The 24,976-nt window shown below is 41.9% G+C and overlaps 1 long non-coding RNA gene across 1 annotated transcript; it reads left to right on the plus strand.

Moving 5' to 3' along the window:
- Positions 1-13,002: 13,002 nt before the first annotated feature.
- LOC143269507 (uncharacterized) lies at positions 13,003-15,436 on the plus strand. Its single transcript, XR_013045935.1, has 2 exons — positions 13,003-13,079; positions 14,441-15,436. It is a non-coding gene; the product is annotated as an uncharacterized LOC143269507 (long non-coding RNA).
- Positions 15,437-24,976: the final 9,540 nt, after the last annotated feature.

Raw genomic sequence — 24,976 nt, forward strand, 5'->3', positions numbered from 1 at the left:
GAATGTAAAATTTGACTACAGAGGTTGAAAACTTAAAACACGTGGAGATCCCACTTTGAATAAAGAAGAAAAACATCAAATAGACAGTTTTCAGAAGGTAATTTTTAATTGTTTTCTCATTTGTTGTTACTTGTTTTGGGGTGAGTTGTTGTGGAGGATCAGATCCCAGTTATCCCTACATCCTGGTCACAGCCAGGGACATCCCTTATGCTATTCCTCCTTCTTGTCCATGCTTTGATATTGGGGTGATACAAATTGGAATATAAAGTTCCCAGAAACAAACAAAAATAACAACAAGCCCACCACATCTATGCTAACCATTCTGCAAGCTTGATTGACAGATAAGAACCTCCCACATTGTAGATTATAGCTGTCATCCTTGAGGTTGGGCGGTATGAATGAAAATTTCTGAAAAGAAACTGAGTCCGCCAGAGTCAAACTGTTTTGGCTGTCCTTAGCCCTCGTAACAGCCACTGATTGATCACCCTTTGTGTTTGACTTAGCGTCCTTGTGACTCTCTGGTAAATTCTTTTGGAATGTACCTACTACCCACAAACCCTTGGCTAAAATAGTCCCCAGGCAGCATCTGAGGCCTCTGGCAGAGAATTTCTGAATTTGCTGTAACTTGTTTATCTAATGTTTCCATCAATGTATTTTCAAAAGTGCCTTGATTTGTGACTTGGTTACAAAACTATAAAACCTCCATCAAACAGCCACTAGTTTAGAATTTGGGACACCCTGAACCTGTGTCCCTGGTTCCAGAATCAGCCCTCTTACTCCCTGTGAGACAAGAGCTCCGTGTTTACAGACAGCGACAAGAAGGTCAAGGCTCTCTTGTCTTAGTCTAAGCCTTGTCATAGCTCCTGCCATAGTGTGGTGACCGACCTGCCAAGGACACAGGCCATCTGGGAGCTGTGGAACATGATGAAATCTGGTATGAATTAAACACCTGGTCTGAACAGAATGGAAAAGTAGTGTGCTCCTGAGTAATTTTGCCAAACTCTTCCCCAAGGTAGAAAGAGGACTACTACCAGCCTCCTATGTGCATTCTTGATAATGAGCCAGGGACACTTAGAATGGACCCTGTCATCAGGCCAGAGAGACTCAAAGGCAAACCAGAATTCCTGTGGCCCGATTTGATCTTCCTGTGAAAATCTTCACCTTAAATACTAAGAGAACCTTTTCCCACCATCTAGCCTGGATAACCCTGGGAAGGAACTCAGTAGCCGGCTACTGATTGAGCAGTCATACCCAGAGTCCCAGCCCAAGGACTGCTTATCTAATGTGAGAAGAGGGTTGGGGCACAGTAAGAAGAATAAAGCTCTACCAGAGACTCCTTTTTTACTAATTTATTCCATTTTATGCCTCAATGTACCAATCCATATCAAATGGGTAGAGACCTCCCCCTTGGAAAGAGAGGGAAAGCATAGGTTCTTTCATTTTGCTCCATGGAATAAATGTAAATCATAGAGGAGATAAGTCACACACATTCAGTTTAGGGGAGCGAGTGCTTGAGAGAACTAGCTAGAATAAATAAATAATTTCTAAGTTGAAAGCACTGGTATCTGCAAGCCTTTGGCACGTGCTGACTGAAGCTCCTGGTCCTGGGCAGTGAGCTCCGGGGAGGATTTTGTTTGCTGCTGTTTGCCTCTCTTTGGGTTTCCTTCTCTTGTCGGGATATCATGGAAGGCATCGTCTCTGGAAATTGCTTGTGCTGGTCGCTGGATTGCACATGAGGAGCAGTGGGACCAAGGACAGAAGATCTCTATCCACTGCCAGGAGATTGCAAGGCAGCGAGGGAGGTGGCTGGGCCCCCTCTGACCTCCTGCTTGACCTTGACCTGAGGCTCACGCCCTCCCGGTGAGAGTGAGGAAAAGGCACAGTGCAGGTCTCCCTGGCCTTGACCATCCACCCTCCACCAAGTCAGAGGCCCTCACTCTCACTCCTGCCTGCTCCCCCTGGCAGAGAGGACAGTGTCACTGCCCTGTCTGAATCAGCATTTCCAAAGGCCAGCCATGTCTGACTGCTTTTTGATTAGGTAATGTGTCTCTGTGGGGACTGAGAAAGGCTTGTCTATGAATAAAATGAAAGGTCAACCGGCCTACACTATTTTGACCAAGCACAGAAGAGAAAATTAGCTTCCTTTGTCCAGGATCAGGCTCCTGTCACAGATGGCATGACTGCAGCATATCCCTTAAAGCTGTGTGTGTGTGTGTGTGTGTGTGTGTGTGTGTGTGTGTGTGTACGTGTAAACGTATGTACGTGTGTATGTGTGTATGTGTACATATGTATGTATGTATGTATATATATAGTTTATGTGTATGTTTATGCCTGTGTATTTGCACCCCATGCATGCAAGTCCCCTCAGGGACCAGAAGAAGGCATTGGGCCCCTGGCATTGGAGTAACAGGCAGCTGTGATCTGTCATGTAGGTGCTAGAAACCAAACTCAGGGCTTCTACAGGAGCAACAAGTGCTCTTAGCCACAGAGCCGTCTCGGACCCTGAGCCTCAGTTTCCGCCTTCTATCAAAAGTATGTGTAATTGGCTCACAGGACAAATTCCCTAACCCTAACCCTAAGTCCCCTGACCTAACCCTGACCCTGACCCTAATGGGCTGGGATGCAGTGGGACAGGAGATAGAGGATGGTGAAGAAGGGGAAGGGGACAGGTGTATTTGTCCCAGGGACAAAGAATTGCCTCTGGATAGAAGGAAGACAGATGTGGCACATAGGCAAATGGTTTATAATGGTAAAGGAGGAAAGTCCATGTCAGTAGGGGGCCTTTAATTTTAATTGGGGATGTTAATTAGATGAACCAAAGGGGGCCTTAATTACTGGGCCTTGGTATTCACCCTCAGGAGGAGGATGTGGCCAAGTAAATGAATAGACTTTGGTGGCTAGCTTTCTTTTGTAAGAGCTGCCTTGTCATGGTGTGTCTTCACAGTGACTAGTCCTTGACACTTCACTTTTGCACACTTTCTGGCCTCGAAGTCTTGTGCATTAGACCTGTACTTAGTTCTCACCTCTACACACCATCGTAGGTGTTCATAGGTGTAACACCCACCACATTGCTGGGAACTTGGGGTCTCCACACAGTCAACCATGCTGCTGACAAACACTGTAGACCAAACAGAACACATAAGAATGTTGACATTCCCAGCCAAGACACACGCAAATATAATGAAATCCATGCTGATCAAAATGAGATTTAAACAGAAGTTGCGAAGTATGTGGAATGGAATAGAAATTAAAGAACCACTCATCAAAACTTGTATCCAACATAAGAGGCTGTAAGGCAGCTTTTAAATAAAGCCCAAAACAAACAACGAAAACATACAGAAATGGAACTACAACAATGTGAGACAGTGACCATAAAAACTAAATTTCTTCCAAATATATAGTTTACAGGATACAGAGATCACCCAGTGAATAAAATGCTTGCCAGGCGAGCATGGGTACCTGAGTTTGGATCTTCAAAACCAGGCAGGTATGGAAACCTAACTATGTAATTTCAACACTCAGAAGGCAAAGGCAAGCAGAACTGGCCAGCTATATGCTCAATGACAACAAACCAACTCTGCATCAATCTATAAAATATAGAGCAATCAAAGAAGACACCCAGCATCAACTTTGGCTCTCCACATATGTAGTAGACACACACCTATACACACATATGTTTGCCCACAGAATACACATTTGGACACATATACATGCATGCACAGTACAGATCCAAATGTTTCTAAAACAATATAACATGTATCAACTACCTTGCAAAAATGGCCTCAAGAGAAAATAATTTAGATAGTAGTATAAATAATAAATGAAGCTGGATTGGTGCTGTAAATGCTTTCTGCCAAGACAGTCTTGACTGAGAAAGTTCTGCAGGTCAGTTTTATCAACTCTTTAAGTCAGTTTTATCAATCTTATCCATGATTCCAAGCTTACAGCCTTTCTGAGAATGGAAAATGTGGGGTCACTCCCAAATTCATTTTTTATGATCTAAGTTAGCAATGCAATAAAAATCAATAGGGTAAATACAGAACACACCTAAAGTTAATTAACACACTAGGAAAAATTATAAAAATTTGATCTCCCCAAAAGACAAGATTTCTAATCAGTAGGCTGGAGAGTCAGGAAACTGAAATGGCAAAACCAAAAGATATGTTTATTTCATAAATGAGAAACTATACTAAACTCATTCATCAGATACCTGGGAATTTGAGTAGAAAAATTCTGAAATAGTTTCAGAAATAAAAATTCAGTGATGATTACACCATGTCTTTAAAATTTTTTGATCTAGAAATGTTAAAAATTTCATGAACTGATAGTATTTTTTAAATACTATATAGGCAATGAAAGACTCTGGGATAACAAAGTGATGCCTGATCTTTCAGGTTTTTATCTAAAGTGTTTAGATTTTTTTCTTATGCAATAAGATAAGATAAAATAAATAAATTATAATAATTGCTAAGAAGAGAAATAAACTAGTGGTTACTTAACCTAATAAAGCCAAAAATTTCTATGAAGTCGCTTAAAATAATATCTGAGAGATGTTAGAAGAATAACATTGACATGCAATCATCAATTTCCAAATCAAACAACTAAACAGAAAACATAATTGCTGTTCAAAGTGATTGAAAAGACTAAGGTACTTAAGAAGTGGTATAAAATAGAGAACGTCCACACATAGCACACTACAGTTTGCAAAGGAAAACTTTTAAAAAATATATAGATAAATGAAGGGGGTTACTGTAGGGGAATCACCATCATAAAGAATTGCATTTTCTCATGCTTATTTCTATAATTAATGCAATTCAAATCAAAATCCAAAATTGTGGGCATTGAAACTCGGCAAATCTGTTTTAAACAAGCCAATCAGAGCTGGCAAGGTTGCTCAGCAGGTGAAGGCACAGATGCCTCACTTAGGACTAAGCACTCAAAAGTCACTAATTCTCAACATTTTGACCAGTTACCAGTTATTGGGTTAGCAGCTACCAACTGCAGAAAGAAGGTTCCCTGGCCAAGGTTGATGGCAGCATTGTCCTGTGGGTATAAACATGGATGTTTAGAAGGTACTTTAACAACTTGTCCTTTTAACAAGCCAACAGTAGGTGGCTCAACCCCAGACCTGTGACTTCATAAACCTTTGGTTTTTGATGGGGGTTACAGAACCAATCATGAACTTCCTCCTGTGGATTAGTGTCAAATCCTGTGAGAAATCGATTGGTTAACCCCTAAATGCCATGCCACTATTGCAAACACTCTTACTTGCCTATATGAGTGAGGTCATTGTAGCATGCAGATATCACTGATGGGTACTACTGCAGATGACTTTTCTCCTCCAGCAGGCTACAGAGCCATCAGGAAGGAAGTTTTCAGGTTAGTTCCAGGCTATTTTTTTCTATCCTATAACCAAATTCTGTTGTGCCTGCCTTCAACTTTCCAAGATACTTACTGAGTATGGAGGAAATACAGAATGGATAGTAGAGTAAGGTATTTAGAAATACCAGCTAGGTCATGTGATCAGTTACAGAAATGAGAATTGTAATGGGCATGAGTGTTTCTATACTATTTCACTAAAAATGTTTGTCCATAAACACACTTTATATTAAGAGGATATTTGTATTTTCTTTTCTTTATTATGTAACACAGCATCAATTAAGATAATATCAATTGTTATGTGTTTAAAATCTATATTATTATATTCAACTTGGTAGACAGTCGAAGACTAAGCATTCTTCAAGGGACATGTATTCTAAAATATACAATGCGTTTGTGGTTTACATGTAATAGTTATATCATGTTAGCTGCAGTCATGACCTTTATTTGGAAATTAAGCATGCTATAAAGTGTTATGTTATGTGCCAAGCTGACAAGGGTCAACTTATGATAGCTAATCTTGGTTGTCAACTTGACTGTATCTCTAATCTATTAAAGACCTAAGCTGCTGGGCACTGGTATGAGGGATTTTCTTAACAGATTGTTTGAAGATAGAAGACCCAACCTAATCTAAGCCATGCCTCCTAATGGCATCCCACAAAAAAGGACAAGAGAAGAAGGAATCTTTGTTTAGTGGCCTGTTTGCCCTCACTCTCATTAGCAAGTCCTTCTACCCTGTTTTTGAGACATTCCTTCACTGGCATTAGAACCAACTTCTTCAGGGTTCCAACATGGACTGAAGATCAGAAGACATTCAGGGATTTTCCAGAAATCCAGTCCCAGATTGGGACTGCTAAAACATTTAGCCTTATAGATTGAACAGCTACTAGGTTCTCAGGCTTTGTACCATAAGATAGCCATTAGTGAACTACCCAAACAACACCTTATAAACTAGTCTACAAAATTCTCTTCACGTAGATTTATTATTTATATCAATTCTGTTCCTTTGAGAATCCTGAATAATATAAACACTTATTATAGTGGAAAACCAAAAACAATAGCAATATCATATACTGTTTAGGGGGGGTCTTCCTGACCAATAACTCATAAGGAACTACCCCAAGCCTGGCAGTGATATTTTCATTTAATAATCCATGCCTGCTGAAGAATATGTTGTCCACCCATGCAGGATACATGTATTCAAATTCCTTTTTCATTAAATTTTTAAAGATCTTAAATTTTGTATTAGTTATGGCATGGCATACCATAGGGAGGATGATTATAAACCATAGATGGCTAAACCTAGAGGAGAGTCACACCTCCTCTAAAGAGACTTTGCACCCACTACAGACACCAACTCAAGGTAGGTTAGGAGGTCAGTCATGAAAGACACACCTCCCAACTTTACCAGCATATGAAAAGGAAAGATCTATCAATCAAGATGATTCAAATGCAAATCACCAGTGGAAAGAATGATAAATTCACCCACATACATGGAAGGATGCCTGACAAACCCAAGGCACCATTAGGAGAATGAGCAAAGGCAAACAGAAGACACTGGGAAGATGTTATTTATTATGCGTGGGAGAGATGAATCACCAGATTCTGGAATTTATAAAGAATTCCTATAGATCAAAGGAAACTTTCAAAAATCTGTGTTGACAAATGGGCAAAAATTCAAATAAGCAATTTGTGGAAGAATAAACTCATGGCCATTAAGCTTATGAAAGTTCTCCAATCTCCCTTGTAACTAATAAATGGGGAAATTTGAAGCTATATTTCATATCTCCCAAATTAATGCATCTGAAAACAGGAGCCACACAACGAGGACAGGATCATAAATTGCAAGCAGACACTTTGTAGGTATCATTCCTACTTTCTGTTGTGTTTGAGTTAGGCTGTCCCTGAGAACCAGAGGAGCAAGAGACAGTGTCTACCACAAGTCTGCATCAGAGTGGCTTTGTCTGTTGTTTTTATTGTTGTTATGTTTGTTCTGAGACAGGCTCTCACTATGTAGCCCAGAACAATATAAAATTTGAGATCCTCCTGCCTCATAACTCCCAAATTCTGGGATCGTGGTGTATGCCACCGATCAAGCCAAGGCTCTCTCTTCATAATCACAAATATCTGCAACACTATCAAACACTCAACAACATGGCGGTAGGTAAAGGGGAAGTTTCCACAATTCAGTGCTAGGTGCATCACACAAGGATGGCTGGATGTTTATACACCAATGTGGATGAGCCCAAGTGAGCAAAACGTTGAACTGAAAAAGGTAATAGGAGAAAAAGCCCAGTCCGGCTATAAAGAGGCTAATAGAACAATGCAGTGATTTATAGTATTAAATATTTTGTATATTTATGGGAAAGCCCCCAAAGAGTAAATGTCTGAGCAAGAAGTTACATACAGCCCTTAGAGGACAGGAGAGGAAGGAGCAAAAAACCAGGACACAGGGATTTCAGAGGCACTAGCAGCTGTGTTCTGTTTCTGGTCCTGAGCGTACGCCATCGCAAGGCTAGTGTGTTATCTTTGAAAGCTAACAAATCTATTAACTGTCATCTGCTGTCTCACCTTAGGCTTTCCTTCCTTAACAAATAATGCCATTAGATAGAAAATTGCAAATAAATCTTTCCAATGCCCCCCTCCCGTGTGTGTGTGTGTGTGTGTGTGTGTGTGTGTGTGTGCAAGCGCATGTGTATCTTCCTTTAACTGTCTTCCATCTTATTCTTTTGAGGCAAGATCTCTCTCAGTCAAACTCAAAGCTCACGAATGTGACATGCTCCCTATCCATCTTGCCCCAGGGATCCTATCTCCTCACTGACACAGATTTGGGGCCTATGAATTCTGGTCCTCTTGATGGTTCAACAAATGCTCTAACCATTGTGTCTCCTCCCTAACTCCTCGGATTGGTTTGTAAAGTCTCTTTCCCCCACTGTACTGGACACTCGCCAGCTCTTCCTGACACTGCTCCTGAATATCTGAGCTCTGCCTCTGACCTCCGATCCCCAACACAGACTTAGTACCATGGGCCACACTCCCTTGAGTGTCAACCCCCCCCCCAGGTCGGTGTCTTTCCATCGCCACCTGCTCTTCCATTATTGGTCCCATGTGCAGGAGTGGCTCTCACCGCCTGTCTAAACCATCTCTGGGTTTCCCGTTGCCCCACACTGACACCCAGCTGCCTCCATGTGTCAGAAGATCTCTGTCTACCACAGTCTCTGACGTCTGCAGTTAGAGCCTGCCTCCCCCTTTATTTTAGACACCTCAAGCACAGGCGAGCCTTTGTTCAGTTCTCAAAGGCCCCACTTGCTGCTTCAGGCTGTTCCATGGCTGTTTCTCTCTTTGCCTAGCTAATTTCGGCTCATTATTCAGGTCTCAGATTAAACATCACTTCTGCGGGAAAGCCTTTTCTTAATCTCCAATGTAATTTAGATCAGCCTGATATAAGGTCTTATAGCATCCGACACTTGTTCCTAGGAACCCTCTTGACAATTGTAATTACCCATTAGATTGTTTTCCCATTAGATTGCCATGCCATATCTCACCTGGACCCGTCCAATAACCTCCCACATGTGGTCCCTCTGCTCTGACGGCCTCCCTGCCACCCATTTAACACAGTAGCCTGGTCACCCTGACACAGGCCATCAAGTAGAACTCATCTTACGTGGATGGCCCACTTACACACAGAGGACAGAATCCAGGTCCTCAATGCTGCCACTTGCCCACTGTAATCACCACGCTGTGGGTCACCTGGTTCCTTTGGTGCTCTCTAGTTACAGCCTCCGCACGTGACACTTCATAAGAGGGTCAGCCATGTTTCTGTACTTGCTGTGGAAGCCTCCTTCCCCATCCCTGTTTTTACTCAATGTGACTTACTTGAATGGTGGTTTTTCTTCCTCTGGTTCTGCTGACCTGGATACTCCACAATGCCAGTGCTCAGATGTACATTGTATGCACAGTCTCCAACAAGTGCCTAGGACAAAGCAATCAGCAATGCATTTCTGAAAACTTGGGAGTCACAGGAAGAGTAGGATGTACACAAGAATATCAGAAAGCATACCTAGGTCAACTGAAGCTTCCAGAGAGGGAAGGAAGCAAGAAAAATAACTGTGCCAAATGTTCCTGTGCAAAGAGTAAAGAAGAAAAACCTGTGTGTGTGTGTGTGTGTGTGTGTGTGTGTGTGTGTGTGTACCATAGAATGAGAATTTCTCTTTGAGGGTATTCTGGGTGAATATATATATATATATATATATATATATATATATATATATATATATATATATGAGATCTACTTGCCTCTACCTCCTGAATGCTAGGTTTAAAGGGATGCCCCATCATACCCTGTCTGCATATATATTTTTATTCACTAATTTGACTTTTAGTATAATAGAACCACCCAATTTCAGCTGAATGCTTCAGGTTGCTGTGAGCAACTGACCAGTGGAGAGGATAAAGGGAACGGACATGCACGTAGCTTCAATTGGAGGGCTGTGGTAAGCATTACCCAGCAAACAGGCAAGAGCCCTGTTAGCTCCATTAACTGGAAACATGAAATTCAAGGTTCAAAGACAGGAGAAGAGCTGAACACACACAGTGATTGGTGGGGTGTGAGGAAAGAATGACAGGAAAGCCAATACATGCACCACAGGGGCTGTGTTCATGGGTGATGGCAGAGGCACCTCTGATTTAGGGTCAAATGGTTCGACTTTGGTGTTTAGGTCTATTGCATATTTGGGCTCTACCAACTAGCTTTGATAGCTATAGAGACTGTGGCCCACAAGGCGATCACACACCCGAGATATACAGAGATGGTCTGACTGTCAAAAAGGTAAACCTGAAGATTGTTTACTCTGCAGCCGTCAGGACATACAGAGTCAAAAGTTTAAACAGGAAAATCCAGTGAAATGGAGGCTGTGGTTGCAGCTGCAGGAGACTTCGTTTAGCTGTGTGGCTTGAGCAAGCACCCTGTCCTTTGTCTGTGAGTGCAAACTGTAGCACGAATCTTAAAGTTCTTATTAATAAAATCAAACCTGCCCACGTATTGGGGTGAACACTAGAAGATCAGAGAGACAGAACAAGCCACAGCTAACCTCACCTGGCCAACTTCTCAGCTGATCTTGTTTCCTCAGACTGGAAGCCTCTGTGTCATCACATCTGAACGGCTCTCAGCTGAACTGTGCTGCTCAAAACCTAAAAGCTTAACCAGCCAAATGCTTAACCAGGCCAAAATGCTTCTAGTTTCTGGTCCTCACGTCTTATATACCTTTCTGCTTTGTACCATCACTCCCTAGCATTAAAGGCTCACTTTCTGGGATTAAAGGCATGAGTCACCATGCTTGGCTGTATCCTTGAACACATGGATTTCTGCCTCTGGAATGCTAGGATTAAAGGCGTGTGCTACCACTGCCTAACTTCTATGTTTAATATTGTGGCTGTTCTGTCTCTGACCCCAGATAAGTTTATTAGCATGCACAATATTTTGGGGAACACAATACCACCACATTACAAACTGGGTTTGATCAAACACTCTGTCCTTAGTCTGTGAGTGCAAATATGCATAGATTTAACTTATTTTTTATATGTATGAGTATTTTGCCTGCATGTATGTATGTGTACTATGTTCATGCCTGGTACCCATGGAAGTCAGAAGGGCATTGAATTCCCTGGAAATTGAGACACAGGTGGTTCTAAGCCACCATATGAAAAAGAACCCGGTCCTCTGCAAGGCCTACAAGTGCTCTTAACCACTGAGCCATCTCTCCAGGCTCCCAAACAATGAATTCTTAGTGATGTGATTGCAATAAATCTAGGAACTGGTATGTCAATTATCTTACCTTCCTCCTTCCCATCTTATCTCCACAAGTTTATGATACTTGTGCTCGTGAGAGTGTGCTGTGGCACACATGTGGAGGTCAGATCTCAGATATCCACCATCACTATCTGCCTGCCTTGTTTTGAGACAGAATCTCTGCTGTTTGCTGCAGTGGATACCAGGATAGTCAGCATGCATGCTTCCATAGAATCTCTTGTCTCTGCCGCCCATTGGACCACAGGAGCTCAGAGTACTGATTAGTACGACCTCACCTGGCTATACATGGGTACTGGGGATTTGAACTCAGGTTCTCACATTTGTGAGGCAAGTGTTTTACCCACTGAACCACCTTCTGAACCCTTCTCTTTCTTTTAAATTTGGTTTATCAGCTCAAATTCCCTTGAAAAAATTTAAAACTTACCTGTCTATATGTACAATTTGTCTTTCTTGGATTGTGATAGGAATCATGTTATATTTGTCTATGAATGTGTGTGGGGATTATCAACATACCTGTTGTGTAGTACGTTTCCATCCATGATTACTGTGCTTCTCATGTATGTATTTTTTAACCTTCAGCATCCAAGCCAGGTATATATATTGACAGTATAATAAATATATCTTTGAATCTTCCTCCCTGTATACTGAAATATAGTTTCTAAAACCCCAATACATTTCTGCATGGTATAAGTATTAGTTGTTATTATACTTGCTCTTTGTCCTATGTTCCTGTCATACAGTTACTAAGCCTTTGAAACTCCAGGGCGTAATGAGACAATTGGTGGCTGGGGGCCTAGTGTCATGGTAGGACTAGTAACAAGAAAAATCTAGTGCTTCTTAGAAGAGTGGAATTCTCAGCCTCACTTGTCACCCCAGCATAGAGAATAGAGGTAAAGGAGGAAACAAGCCACCAAAAACAATTATTTAATTAATTATGCATGACCAGAAGGATCTCTTTAAACATTCCCAAGGATAGGTCGGTCTCAGAGAGCTTGGCTTGGCAGGAGCATCAAGATTCTGGCAGGTAGAATGCCTGAAGCGGGGGTGGGGGTGGGGGGGATACCTTCCCGCTATGTCCTGAAGCAGGGGGGGATACCTTCCCACTATGTCCTGAAGCGGGGGGTGGGGGTGGGGGTGGGTGGGATACCTTCCCGCTATGTTCAAACTTACCACCTGAATCCTTTCCATCGGTTGTTTCTCAGTTGTATCTTTTGCGATAAATCAGTATTACGAGTGAAATGTTTTCCCAGTATCTGTGAACAGTTACAGAAAAGTAGGTCATCCAAGCACGGTGTTAGGGAGACACGTGATAGGGCTATTTGCACAGAAGGAGGAGGGTCCCAAGACACGAGTGGTAAGACTTTCCCTTCTGAGCTCTTAAATTACAGGATCTGAAACTCCCTAGTAGATGAAGACACAACTGAATTGAACTGGGGGGAATGCGCATATGGACTTCCTGTTTGCATTTCCCCCAAATACGTATCTTAAAACTCTTATCTGCCGGTATGATGGTACTGTGAGATGGAGTCTTTGGAAGCAGACTAAGTAATGAGGGTGGGACCCGGTGGGTAACAGATTGCAATTGGGTTTGCATCTTAGTGGGACAGAGATGGTAAGGAAGACTGGAGAATGACGAGTGGGAAAGATTGAGCATCGGGTAAGGAGGGCACATGGAATTATTTCAGAGCCCTGAAGAAGAGCAGTGTTCTAAAGGTTTGATTCAGGTGTCCACACGTACTCACTCAGGCAGGCCCACACACTCTTGAGCATGCCCAGTTAAGGTGCACAGCCCTGCGCATGCTTCCCAGATGGAAGGAGAAGCAGGCGTCTCTTACCACCAAGGCAAACGCTGGCTCAGGGACATTGCCACTTCATATCACTTTTGTGAGAGGTTTGTTTTGGGGGGGGGCGGGACTTGTTCTCTGGGGGGGGAGGTGTTTTGTTTTATAGATTTTATGACCCTGGGGGGGTTAAACCTAAATCACATGACAGACTGAGGTTCTCATAATGATACCTCTCTTATTAGATATTTATATGACTCACAGTTCTATTAAGTATCTTATTCACTATTTAGGTAGTTCTAATTACGTCAAATGAGAATTCCTAGGAGGGAAGTTCTGTGAGAAAGTATTTATTTTTTTTATTTCATTTGGCGTGGATGAATATGTTGCCTGAATGTGCGTCTATGTACCGTGTGTATGCAGTGCCAGTGATAGGCAGAAGAAGGTACTGAATTCCGTGAAACTAGATTTACAAATAGTTGTGAGCCACTGTGTAAGTTCTGAGAATGGAACCTGGGTCCTGGGGATAAGCAGCCAGTGCTATTAACCACTGAGCCCTCTCTCCATCCCCAAGGGATCTAAATTTTTGAAAGCTTATGCATACATCAATGTATTTGTGTAACTTCAGTTCACAAATTATGCTGTCATGAGCAGGTCAATCAGCACTTCATATGAGCTGGAAATTACTTCCTGCTTAATCAACATGAGGACACAACTGTTGACGCTCCTCTGTGACTGTGCAGTGACACCATCTCAAGCATCCATTTATTTACTCTGTTACTCATCACTGGACATTTATTTTAATCTCCTTTCTGATGTTCTAATAAGACTCTGTCCAAATGCAGTTTAGGGGAAAAAGCGTTCAACTAGGTTTATTATGACATCCAAGGGATTGTCCATCATTGGAGGAGTTCAGAACGGGGACACAAGGAAGAATTCGATGAAGAAACTGTGGAGGAACCTGGTGTGCTGGTTTGCTCTTTGGGTTGCTTACAAGCCCATGCCTATCTGGCTTTCTTATATAGTCTAGGACCACCCCCAGGGATGGCATCTTCCACTTCAGCCCTCCTACATCAATTAACAGTCCAGACAATCACCCACAGACACACCTACAGGTCAATCTGATCAGGGCAGTCCCTCATCTAAGACTCCCTTTTCAGGTAACTCTAGGCCATGACAAGTTGTCAGTTGAAGCTATGTAGGACAGTTTAATAGGTGAAGCAGATAATAGGTTAGGATCTGGATATTACTACATAATACATCGCACAAAATGAGTATTAGGAAACGTCACTCAATGAGGAGTGTTTCTCTACACTCACATATTTGAATTATTACAGGACTAATAAATACCTTAATTAAAGATGAAGTGAGTTACAGGCTAACATTTAAGCTCCTAAAACCAAAAGATAATAAACAGATGCCACTGCCTGGCATATTCTTTTTCACTGTTTTTTATATTTTCCTTATACAGACCAATGAAGAAAAAGAAGGAAGAGACCCAATGTATCTGGAAAGAATGAAAATGCACCTTTCAAGGAGTCTAAATCATCCTTATCTGAAGAGTGTGAGGGGCATGCTCAAAAGTGTTGTTGGATGGACGCTGGCCCAGAGCAGTTCTTTGACTGCCATTATTAGGAGCCAACACATTGTCCTTGCTCAGTTAGTGTAACTTTCCCATGCTGTCTCAGGCTATATACACAGTCTTTAGCCTTCACCATCATGGTCAGAAATTCCAGTGAAATTCTAGTCACCTTTATTGAAATGTGGGTCTTACAAACTCCTGCATATGATATAGGCACATTTTTATTTTGTCATATTTGTCCAAAGCCTATTTGAAAGCTTAAGAAATTTAAAGAAGTTTTAGAAATTCTTGGGATGTAACTTTACATTACAAGCAAGTTAAGAGTTGATGTCATGGCGGGGACTAAGGAACGTCTTCTCTGTTGCTAGAGAGAAGGAGCTGCTGGCCTTTGTACCTAGAAGCCTGCAGCCTGTAAACCTGATGCTTTTCAAGTTGAAATATCACCCCACCAGCGATGCTTATGGTCTTAAGGCAAAAGCATAAATAAATATATTTAAACATTATTGAGAACTTGTACAATAAAATATAGTATCATTTGGGAATCATTGTTTGTTGTTCTAAGTTACACACTACCTGGGAGGGCACATATTTTCACATTTGCTCTATACCTACTAATTAAACATCTCTTGGTATCAGTGGTAGTGATTTTCAGTTTCACTAATGAATTGGGAAGTTCTGCAGCTGTCAGAGAATACTTGGTGGGACATGCCAGGTATCCTTTGGTTCTGTAAGGATGGGGACAATCACAACTCATACAAGGAAAGGCATCATAGGCAAGAGGAATCGGAGATAGCGAGCATGCCATATTTAAAGGGTAACAGGTGCTCATGGCAGAAAATGCAGACAATGATTGAATAAAAGGAAACACAAAGATAAAATGAACAAGTGTGATGGCCCATCTTCATTGTGAACTTGATTGGATTTAAAATCACCCAGGAGACATGGTTCTGAGCCTTACTATAGGGATATCTCCAGAAAGGCTTAACTGTAATATCCAAGAAGGAAGACCCACACTGGACGTGCATGGCACCATTCCACAGGCTGGGCTCAGACTGAAAGGGGGAAAGGAGAACTTAGAGTCAGTGCCCATGTTCACCTCTCCATGCTTCCTGACAGTGGGGACAGTGACCAGCTGCCCCATCCATGCTGTCACACCTGGAGCTGCAGTTACCATCCCACATCCCGGGTCATGATTGACTGTGCCCTCCAACCTGAGTCAGAATCAATCCTTCCTTTCTCAAATTCCTTCTTGTGTGGTGTTTGTCATGGCAACAACAACAACAACAAGGCAATAATACAACCAGGTATGGAAAGATGATGGTGAGAACCCTGGGCTTCGACCATGGGAATTCTCAAGAATGACTTGGATCTAAGGCCAGCCTGAGGCCAGTCTGCCCAGCCTCATCTGTAGGAAGATGCCATCACTCTGTGTCTTGGACCTTACTTCCAATGGGAGGTGGGGCATCCAGAGTCCCAGGGATGCTCCATTTGTGAGATTAGTAACTACTGCTCAGCTTGGACCATCCAGACGACCCATGTACACACAGCCCTGTGAACCTCCAGTTCTTGAGAGCTGACAGTCATTCTCACAAAGAACACATCTTTCCTAGAATGAAGCATTTCAGAAACTGTCTATCCCACAGCCACAGTGTCAATTCTCTGGGTCCCTGGTCTGAAAAGGAGAATTATTTAAAAAAAATTGTTTGGGGGGCTGGAGAGGTGGCACAGAGGTTAAGAGCACTGACTGCTCTTCCAGAGGTCCTAGGTTCAAATCCCAGCACCCACATGGTGGTTCACACCCATCTGTAATGAGATCTGGTGCTCTCTTTGGCCTGCAGTCATACATGTTGTATACATAATAAATAGATAAATCTTTTTAAAAAAATTTGTTTGGGTAGATTTGTCTTTACATTAATCTTTTGAAGAACAGCATCTCTTCTCCAAGGGGGAAGTTGTGAGAAAACAGGGAACCCACAACCCCTAGCATAAACCAGACAGAGGAAGAAAATCTCCCTCAGCCCTTGTTCTCACTCTGGCAGAGAAAGGACCGAGCACAGTGAGGGTGCTGCCGGCTGAGCCCTGGGATGGAACCCACAGCCTGGCCCTGCTCCTGACCTCACCTATCATGAGGCCATTTGCTCCTGTTCATGACGTCAAGCTTCTGCATTATGTTTATGGTCGTTGTTGTCTGTCTGTCCTGACTGTCTGCCCTGGCTTCTGGAATCTCCAGGTTAATTCTTGCACATTCCCCCTCCGCCCTACAGTTGTTTTGTTACATGGTAGGTGCTCAGTAATTACTGGATGCACACAGAAACCTGGCCCGGTTTCAACACTGGCTTGTTCTCTGTTTCCCACCAACAAACTACTTGTCTCTCATGAGGAAAGCCATTAACCCCTATGCATCCCCCAGGGAGACATGTGTAACACTGCATGGAGCTGCAGGCCACACTGAGGCCTGGGGGTCGGGAGCAGCTCTGCTTATGAGTGAGTGTCCATTAGCAGTTGGCCAGACTCCAGGCAGAGTGCCTTTTACTCAGCTTGGGTACAGAAAAAACGATCATTCCTATGCATTTTCATAACTGGGGAGGGGGACAAGGGCTGGCAGCAGGCAGCCAGCACATGTCTGGGCTGTCCTGGGTGACTGACACTCTGCTGTCCTTGCTGGAAATAGGGACTCAAGCTTAGGGCTCAGATACTATACACTTAATTTAGTTTTGGGTGTTTCTGTTCTCTGTGAGTAGGCATTTGAACGTGCATTTGCGTGCATGCCTGGGATGGTTTGAATGATGATAGCTACCATAGACTTGTATATTTGAAAATTTTGACCCCAGTTTGTCAAACTATTTGGAAAGGATTAGAAGGTGTGGCTTTGCAACCTCTGCCTCCCTAACCCCCACTCCGACTCATGCTTAGGGATCAAGATGTGAGACCTCAGTTGTTGCTACAGCACCATGCCTGCCTGCCTGCCTGCTGCCATGCTCTCTATTATGATGGTCATGGACACTAACCCTCTGGAACAGTGAGCCCAAAATTAAAGGCTTTCTTTTACGCTGCTTAGTTGTAGTGTTTTGTCATGGCAACAGAAAAGTAACTAAGACAGAAGTTGGTACCAGGGAATGGGCTATTGCTGAGACAGGCCAGACCATGATGTTTTTCAGAGATAGGTGGAAGATGTTGGACTGTGAGAGCTGAGATGTGCTGGTCAAACCATCCTAGTAAGAGCTTTGAAGGTAACAGAGCTTTCCAAGGGGAACAATATTAGTAACAAGCTTAGAGACCATGCTTGTGGTATTTTGGCCAAGAGTGTGCCTACCTTCTGCCCTTGTCCTAAGAATCTACCTGTGGCTAAACCGAGAGATTTTGGAAAATTTTCATTAGCAAAGGAGATTTCAAGACCTCCAAATCTTAACTTTGTCTAGTGAATACTAATAATCACTTTTATGTAATTCTATAGTGAAAAAGAGCAACTTGAGACAAAAAAAATTAAATAGACAATTTAAGGAGAGAAAGAACACTAGTAAATTATGTTGACCCTGAAATTTCTGAGTATAAAAAACGTGTAAGGAACTCTCTGTTTCTAAAGAGCCACAACAGATCAAAACTTACGCAAATGTAGTTCAAGATGGGCGTAGACTCCATGTCAACTGGGTAGCCGGATTTGACAGCATCAGCCACATAATTTCAGCTTAGAGTCAGAAGGATAATGGCATAAAGTAGTTATGGAACCTTCCTCCATGCTTCAGAAAGGCACTGAGGCCAGGCATGTGGCAGGGGAGTCCTAGAGGCCCTGAGAGGCCATTGCTTGAAGCTATAAAAGTGAAGCCTGGATTGCAGTGGAGACCGCATGATGCCAGAGGTGCCAGAGCTGTGGGGTGACCGCCAGGGAGAGCTGCATGGAGGGAGGGGAGGAACCAGTCCGAGAGGGCGAAGGACAGTCAAGACATGGAACATAGGATTTCGAGTTTGCCCTGCTGGGTTTCAGTCTTGCTTCAAGCCAGTATTTCCTCATCATGTTGCCACTCCTCCCTTTTGGGATGGTAATGTATATTCTGTGTCATTGTATATTGGAGGCACGTGTTTTGTTTTGATTTTTTTTTATTATATGGGAGTTACAATTAAGAGATTGCCTTGAGTCCCCAAAAAGACTTTGGACTTCTAAACTGTACTAAGACTGTGAAAGACCAGAGGAACTTTTGAAGTTGTAATAAATGTATTTTGCATTATGCTATAGTCAGGAGACTGTGGGGACCAGGGAGTAGAATGTGATAGTTTGAGTAAGAATGTCCCTTATAAGTTCATATTTGAGAAGGATTAGGAGGTGGGGCCTTATTAAAAGAGGTGTGTCACCGGAATTGGGTTTTAAGGTTTCAAAAGCCTACACCATCCCCAGTATCTCTGTCTCTGTCTCTCTCTGTCTCTCTCTGTCTCTGTCTCTGTCTGTTTGTCTCTCTCTTACTGTCTTTTGTAGGTTAAGATGTGAGTACTCAGCTACTGATCTAGTGTCCTGTCTGCCTGCTATCATGCTTCCCACCATGATATGCTTTGTTTTGTAAGTTGCCTTGGTCATGGTGCTTTGACATGGCAATAATAAAGTAGCCAAGTCAATATCCAGGTTATATGCCTGTATGATTTGTGCATTTATGTGCCTCAATCTATCCCATTCATTCCCACAATGAGTAGAATGATGGATTGTCTGGGAGAAGGTATATGTGTCTTAAATCAAACCCCCCAATTGTCCCTTTGTTTTGAATTAAATAGATAAATAAGAGTATGGGGGGGTCTTAGCTAAACCCCCAAGAAGTAGAGGCCAGCAATAGGCATACTTCTGGATGACGTAAAATTTGTCCCACCTGTCATTCACCCACTGAGTAAGCAAACAGACTTTCTTCATTCTTCTCTTCCTTAATTTAATGACTGCCTCCCAATTTTATGACTGAGAATAGTGGTCTTCATGGGAAAAGAGGGGAGGTACAGATCCCTAACAGTTGGCAAAGGACTTTCTGATAGACTGGACACTTGCAAAGCTAAAAACTTTTAATTAAATAAGTGTCACACCTGACATCATTTGTGTCCAGCAATAGAGACCCTATAGCTTGTATTGAGGTAACAGATCAACCAACATGAAGAAAACTCAGTCTATGTCTGGAGCGATGCTCTCAATCTGCAATGTCCCTGTCCATATATCATTGGAAGCTGAAGCCAGTCCAAGAACTCACAGACTAGAGAGCAGATGGAGAAGGCAGGAGGTTAAGACCAGAAGGCTGGCAGGTCACATCCTATCCACACTCAGGAAGCCAGGAAGCAGAGCGAACAGGAAGTAGAGACAGGCTATAAGACCTCAAGGACCAACTGACCCAAGTGATGTACTTTAGTTCCCACCAATGTTTGCATAATCAAGCTTGCCAAGAAGTGCCACCAGTTGGGACCCAAACATAAGAGCCAATGGGGGAGTATTTTAGATCCAAACCTCAAAAGTACATATCATGTAAGAATTTTTCTTCCTTTTATTTATTTGTACATTTCTATGGCCATTCTGTCATGCCCATTCTCCCCATCCACCTTTGTGTGTGGTTATATTTTATTTGTACTGAAATGTTATTTTAATTTTATGTTAATAAATAAAGTTGCCCTGGGGTCAGAGCTATTAGAGCCATAGTAAGAGCGTGGTGGTTAGAAGAGCTAGGTAGATTTCTGTGTGTTCAGGGATACAGCCAGTATTGGAGACATACGCCTTTAAGACCTGGAGGGCGGTACTTACAGGCAGTGATGAGGCAGTCATGTGGTTGGGTTTACAACCAATGAGAAGGCAGAACAGAAAGATTATTTAAACAGGGACACAGGAAGTACCTCCCTCTCTCGGGGAAGCTAGGAGCACTGCAGGAGGTAAGATTTTATCTCTGAGCTCTGACCTCTCGGCTTTTCTCTTTTACCTTGGCTCTGTGTTTCTTATTTTAATAATACGATTGGTTACATCTACATCTGGCGCCCAACGTGACAAGAATCCATTAAAAACTGCTTGGGGCCGGCTCCCTAGCCGGAGCAGCCGGCTCCCTAGCCCCAGCCCAGGTCTGGGCTCAGGCTGGACTGTGAGCTGCTTGCTTAAAGCCAGTGCTACAAACAGCTCAGGCCTGCCCTGCTAAACAGGGCCCCTGGCTGTAAAGCCAAGCCTTGACTCGGCTCAAGAGGGAACAAGTGGCTGGCTTTAAGCTTTAGCCGGCTACCCCTTCGCTTTCACTTTCACTTTCACTTTCGCTTTCGCTTTTGCTTTCTCTCTTGCTTTCTCTCTGTCTCTCTGTTTCTGTCTGTCTCTCTGTCTGTCTCTCTCTCTCTCTCTCTCTCTCTCTCTCTCTCTCTCTCTCTCTCTGGATTTACACCTAGGACTCTAGGTGGCTGTTTTGAAATTCGCTCGGATTTCTACTGTTCTACGCAGATTTGGTAAGTCATAAAGGAAACTATTTAAAAGACAAATTTTTTCCACATTTAAAAAAATGGGTTTCCTGTGTACATTGGAAGAAAATTGGGTTTTGTTTGAAATTTTAGGCAGTCTGACAATGGAACAACTATATGAAAAGATTAGTATTATGGGAATTATGCAGTTAATCACCATGCTTATTCTCATTTTACTATTTAAAAAGATAGTCGATTTAAGTGCCAGGATAACAGCTTTAGAAAAACCTGTTAATTTTAACAGTGAAGTTGGTTCAAGTTTGGATCATAAGGTTATAGAAAGAAAGCCTGTTTTCACACAGTCATCCTTAATTTATCCTGTAACCGTACAGCAGATGCCTGATCAAATGGCTACACAAAATATCTGGGCTCCAATTGAACTGATGGATTTTAAAAGGTTTAAGGAGGCAATAGTATCTTATGGCATGCATTCCCCATATGTAAAGCAAATGTTAAACTCTTGGTCAACATATAATAGGATTATACCACAGGACTGGCGGGACCTTGCACAAGCTGTTCTGGAACCCAGCCAGAGAATTCAATTTCTGACTTGGTTTAAGGAGGAAGCTAGAAACGTAGAAACACAATGGAGGGATAAAGGAATACAAGTTTGTCAGGATCAGCTTATTGGAGAAGGCCAATATGCTTCAATACAAACACAATGTTTATATGATGTTCAAACCGTAATTTTATGTCGAATGGCAGCCTTGAATGCATGGGACAGAGTTGATGAACCAGGAAAAAAACATGAGTCATTCACAAAGGTTATGCAAGGCCCTAAAGAATCTTTCACAGATTTTTTAGAAAGACTGGCTTCAGCAGTAAACAGAATGGTCTCAGGATCAGAAGCTAGTAAGGCAATAATTGAAGCTTTGGCATTTGAGAATGCGAATGCAGCATGCAAAAGAATAATCAGGCCGTTAAGGGCAAGATCTGCACCTTTGGAAGATTGGATTAGAGAAACAATTAATGTTGAGGTTGATGAGCATGATACGTGGGTAGGAGAAGTAATTTCAAAAGGTTTGAGGAGTGTTAGATGTTTTGGGTGTGGAAAGCAAGGACATTTTAAAAGGGACTGTAAACAGGTCATTCCTAGAAGCAATATTTCTTCAAGGAACAATGGCAACAGAATGCCCCTTCCTTCTGGAGTATGCAGAAGGTGTGGTAAGGGAAAACACTGGACCAACGAATGTAGATCAACAAAGGACAGACAGGGTAATCCTTTGCCTCAGTTTTCGGGAAACTCCCGGAGGGGCCTCATGCAGGCCCCCATAGCAAAACCAGTTCAAACCTTTCCTGCAGCTGTAGAGGAAATCCCTGCTCTGAGCGATTAAATAACCAAATGACTATTGGAATAAATCATGCTGGTCAGGATGATGAAAAAGAGAGAATAGAAAATTCAGGAGAAAACATAAAGAAAATTTTTTGGCAAACTTCTATTAATGAACAGAGACCAAAATTAACGATAAAAATAAATGGTGTTTTGTTGTCTGGTCTGGTAGACACAGGTGCGGACATTACCATAATTGCACCAGAATTTTGGCATCCAGCTTGGCCTCTTCAAGAGGTAAACGTTCAACTGTTAGGAATTGGGACATTATCTGGAGTGAAACAGAGTGCAAGATGGCTGGAATGTATAGGTCCAGAAGGACAGAGAGGAAAATTAAAACCATATGTCGCTAACATAGCTATGAACCTGTGGGGTCGAGACTTGTTGCAACAATGGAATACTCAGATTAAAATCCCTCCAATCTCAGAAACAAATCATAAACTAGCACATGTTTCTGAGAGAAATATTAGAAGGCATTATTTTGAGTGGTCACCAGCCATCCATATTATACAGGAACAGGGCACAACAACTGATAATCTTCCAAAAATACCAACAGCTCTACCTTTAAAATGGTTAACAGACAAGCCTGTATGGGTTCAGCAATGGCCTTTAACAACAGAGAAACTCCAGGCTTTAGAAGAGCTGGTAGAAGAACAGTTAAATGCTCAGCATATTGAACAGTCAACCAGCCCTTGGAATTCTCCTGTATTTGTTATTAAAAAGAAATCTGGTAAATGGAGAATGGTAACAGACCTTAGAGCAATTAACAAAGTAATTCAGCCGATGGGCTCTCTACAATCTGGAATTCCTTTGCCTACTCTGTTACCAAAAGGATGGCCTCTCATAGTTATTGATTTAAAAGACTGTTTCTTTTCAATACCCTTACAAGAAAAGGACAAAGAAAGATTTGCTTTCACAGTGCCTACTTATAATAATTCTCAACCGGTTAAAAGATTTCAATGGAGGGTCCTCCCACAGGGAATGTTAAATAGCCCAACTCTGTGCCAATATTTTGTACAACAGCCATTGGAAGTGATACGTAAAAAATTTCCTAAATCTATAATTTATCATTATATGGATGATATTTTACTAGCTGACTCAAATGCAGATACTTTAGAAAGAATGTTTGAAGAAGTAAAGAAAATTTTGCCTTGCTGGGGATTACAAATTGCTCCTGAAAAAATACAAAGAGGAGATTCTATTAATTATTTAGGATATAAAATAGAGCTACAAAAAATTAGACCCCAAAAGGTGCAAATTAGGAGAGATAGACTACAGACTCTTAATGACTTTCAAAGATTATTTGGAGATATTTCTCATCTACGAACTATTGTTGGGGTAAAAAATGATGAACTGACTAATTTGTTCAAAACCTTAGAAGGTGACAAGGACTTAAATAGTCCAAGAGAATTATCACCTGAAGCTGAGAAAGAATTGGCCTTGGTAGAAAAGAAAGTACATGAAGGGCACGTGGATCGTATTGATCCAAAGCTGGATTGCATTTTGGTTATTTTACCTTCTAGGCATTCCCCTACTGGAATATTAATGCAGAGGGAAGATATTATATTGGAATGGATATTTTTACCAAATAAACCAAATAAAAAATTAAAAACTTATGAGGAAAAAATCTCTGACTTGATTTGGAAAGGAAAATTGAGACTTCGTCAATTAGCAGGAATAGACCCAGCAGAAATTGTCGTACCTTTAACTAAGGAGGACATTGAAAAATTATGGACAGAAAGTGAACCTTGGCAAAGAGCTTGCAGTAATTTTTTGGGAGAAATTAACAGCAAATATCCCAAAAGCAACAGAATTGATTTTATAAAGAGAGCTGATTGGATCTTGCCTCGAATTGTACGGCAAAAACCCATATCTGGAGTTCGTACATTTTATACAGATGCCAACAAACAAGGAAAGGCAGGTTACAAATCAGAAAATTTAAGTAAAGTGGTACAAAGTCCTTATAATTCAGTGCAAAAATCAGAATTGTATGCTATTCTGTTGGTATTAATGGATTTTTCAGAACCTCTCAACATAGTAACTGACTCTCAGTATGCTGAAAGAGTGGTATTACATATTGAGACTGCAGAATTTATCCCTGATGCTTCAGAATTAACTTCACTATTTATTCAATTACAAGATACAATCAGGAAAAGGAGTCATCCTTTATATATAACTCACATCCGATCTCATACTGGTTTGCCAGGCCCTCTAGCACAAGGCAATGATGAGATTGATAAATTATTGGTAGGAAATGTGCTGGAGGCCTCAGAATTTCATAAAAAACATCATGTCAATAGTAAAGGTTTAAAAAAGGATTTTTCCATAACCTGGCAACAAGCCAAAGAAATAGTAAAGAAATGTCCTACTTGTTCCTTCTATAATCAAACACCATTACCAGCAGGATGTAACCCAAAGGGTACTCAGAGGAATGAAATCTGGCAGATGGACGTGTTTCACTTTGCAGAATTTGGAAAACTGAAATATGTACACCACACCATTGATACTTATTCAGGATTTCAATGGGCAACTGCTTTGAGTTCTGAAAAAGCTGATTCTGTAATCACTCATTTGCTAGAAGTTATGGCCATCATGGGTATACCTGCACAAATTAAAACTGACAATGCTCCATCATATGTCTCTGTTAA

The sequence above is a fragment of the Peromyscus maniculatus genome, chromosome 19 (assembly GCF_049852395.1).
Source record: "Peromyscus maniculatus bairdii isolate BWxNUB_F1_BW_parent chromosome 19, HU_Pman_BW_mat_3.1, whole genome shotgun sequence".
Lineage (NCBI taxonomy): Eukaryota > Metazoa > Chordata > Mammalia > Rodentia > Cricetidae > Peromyscus > Peromyscus maniculatus.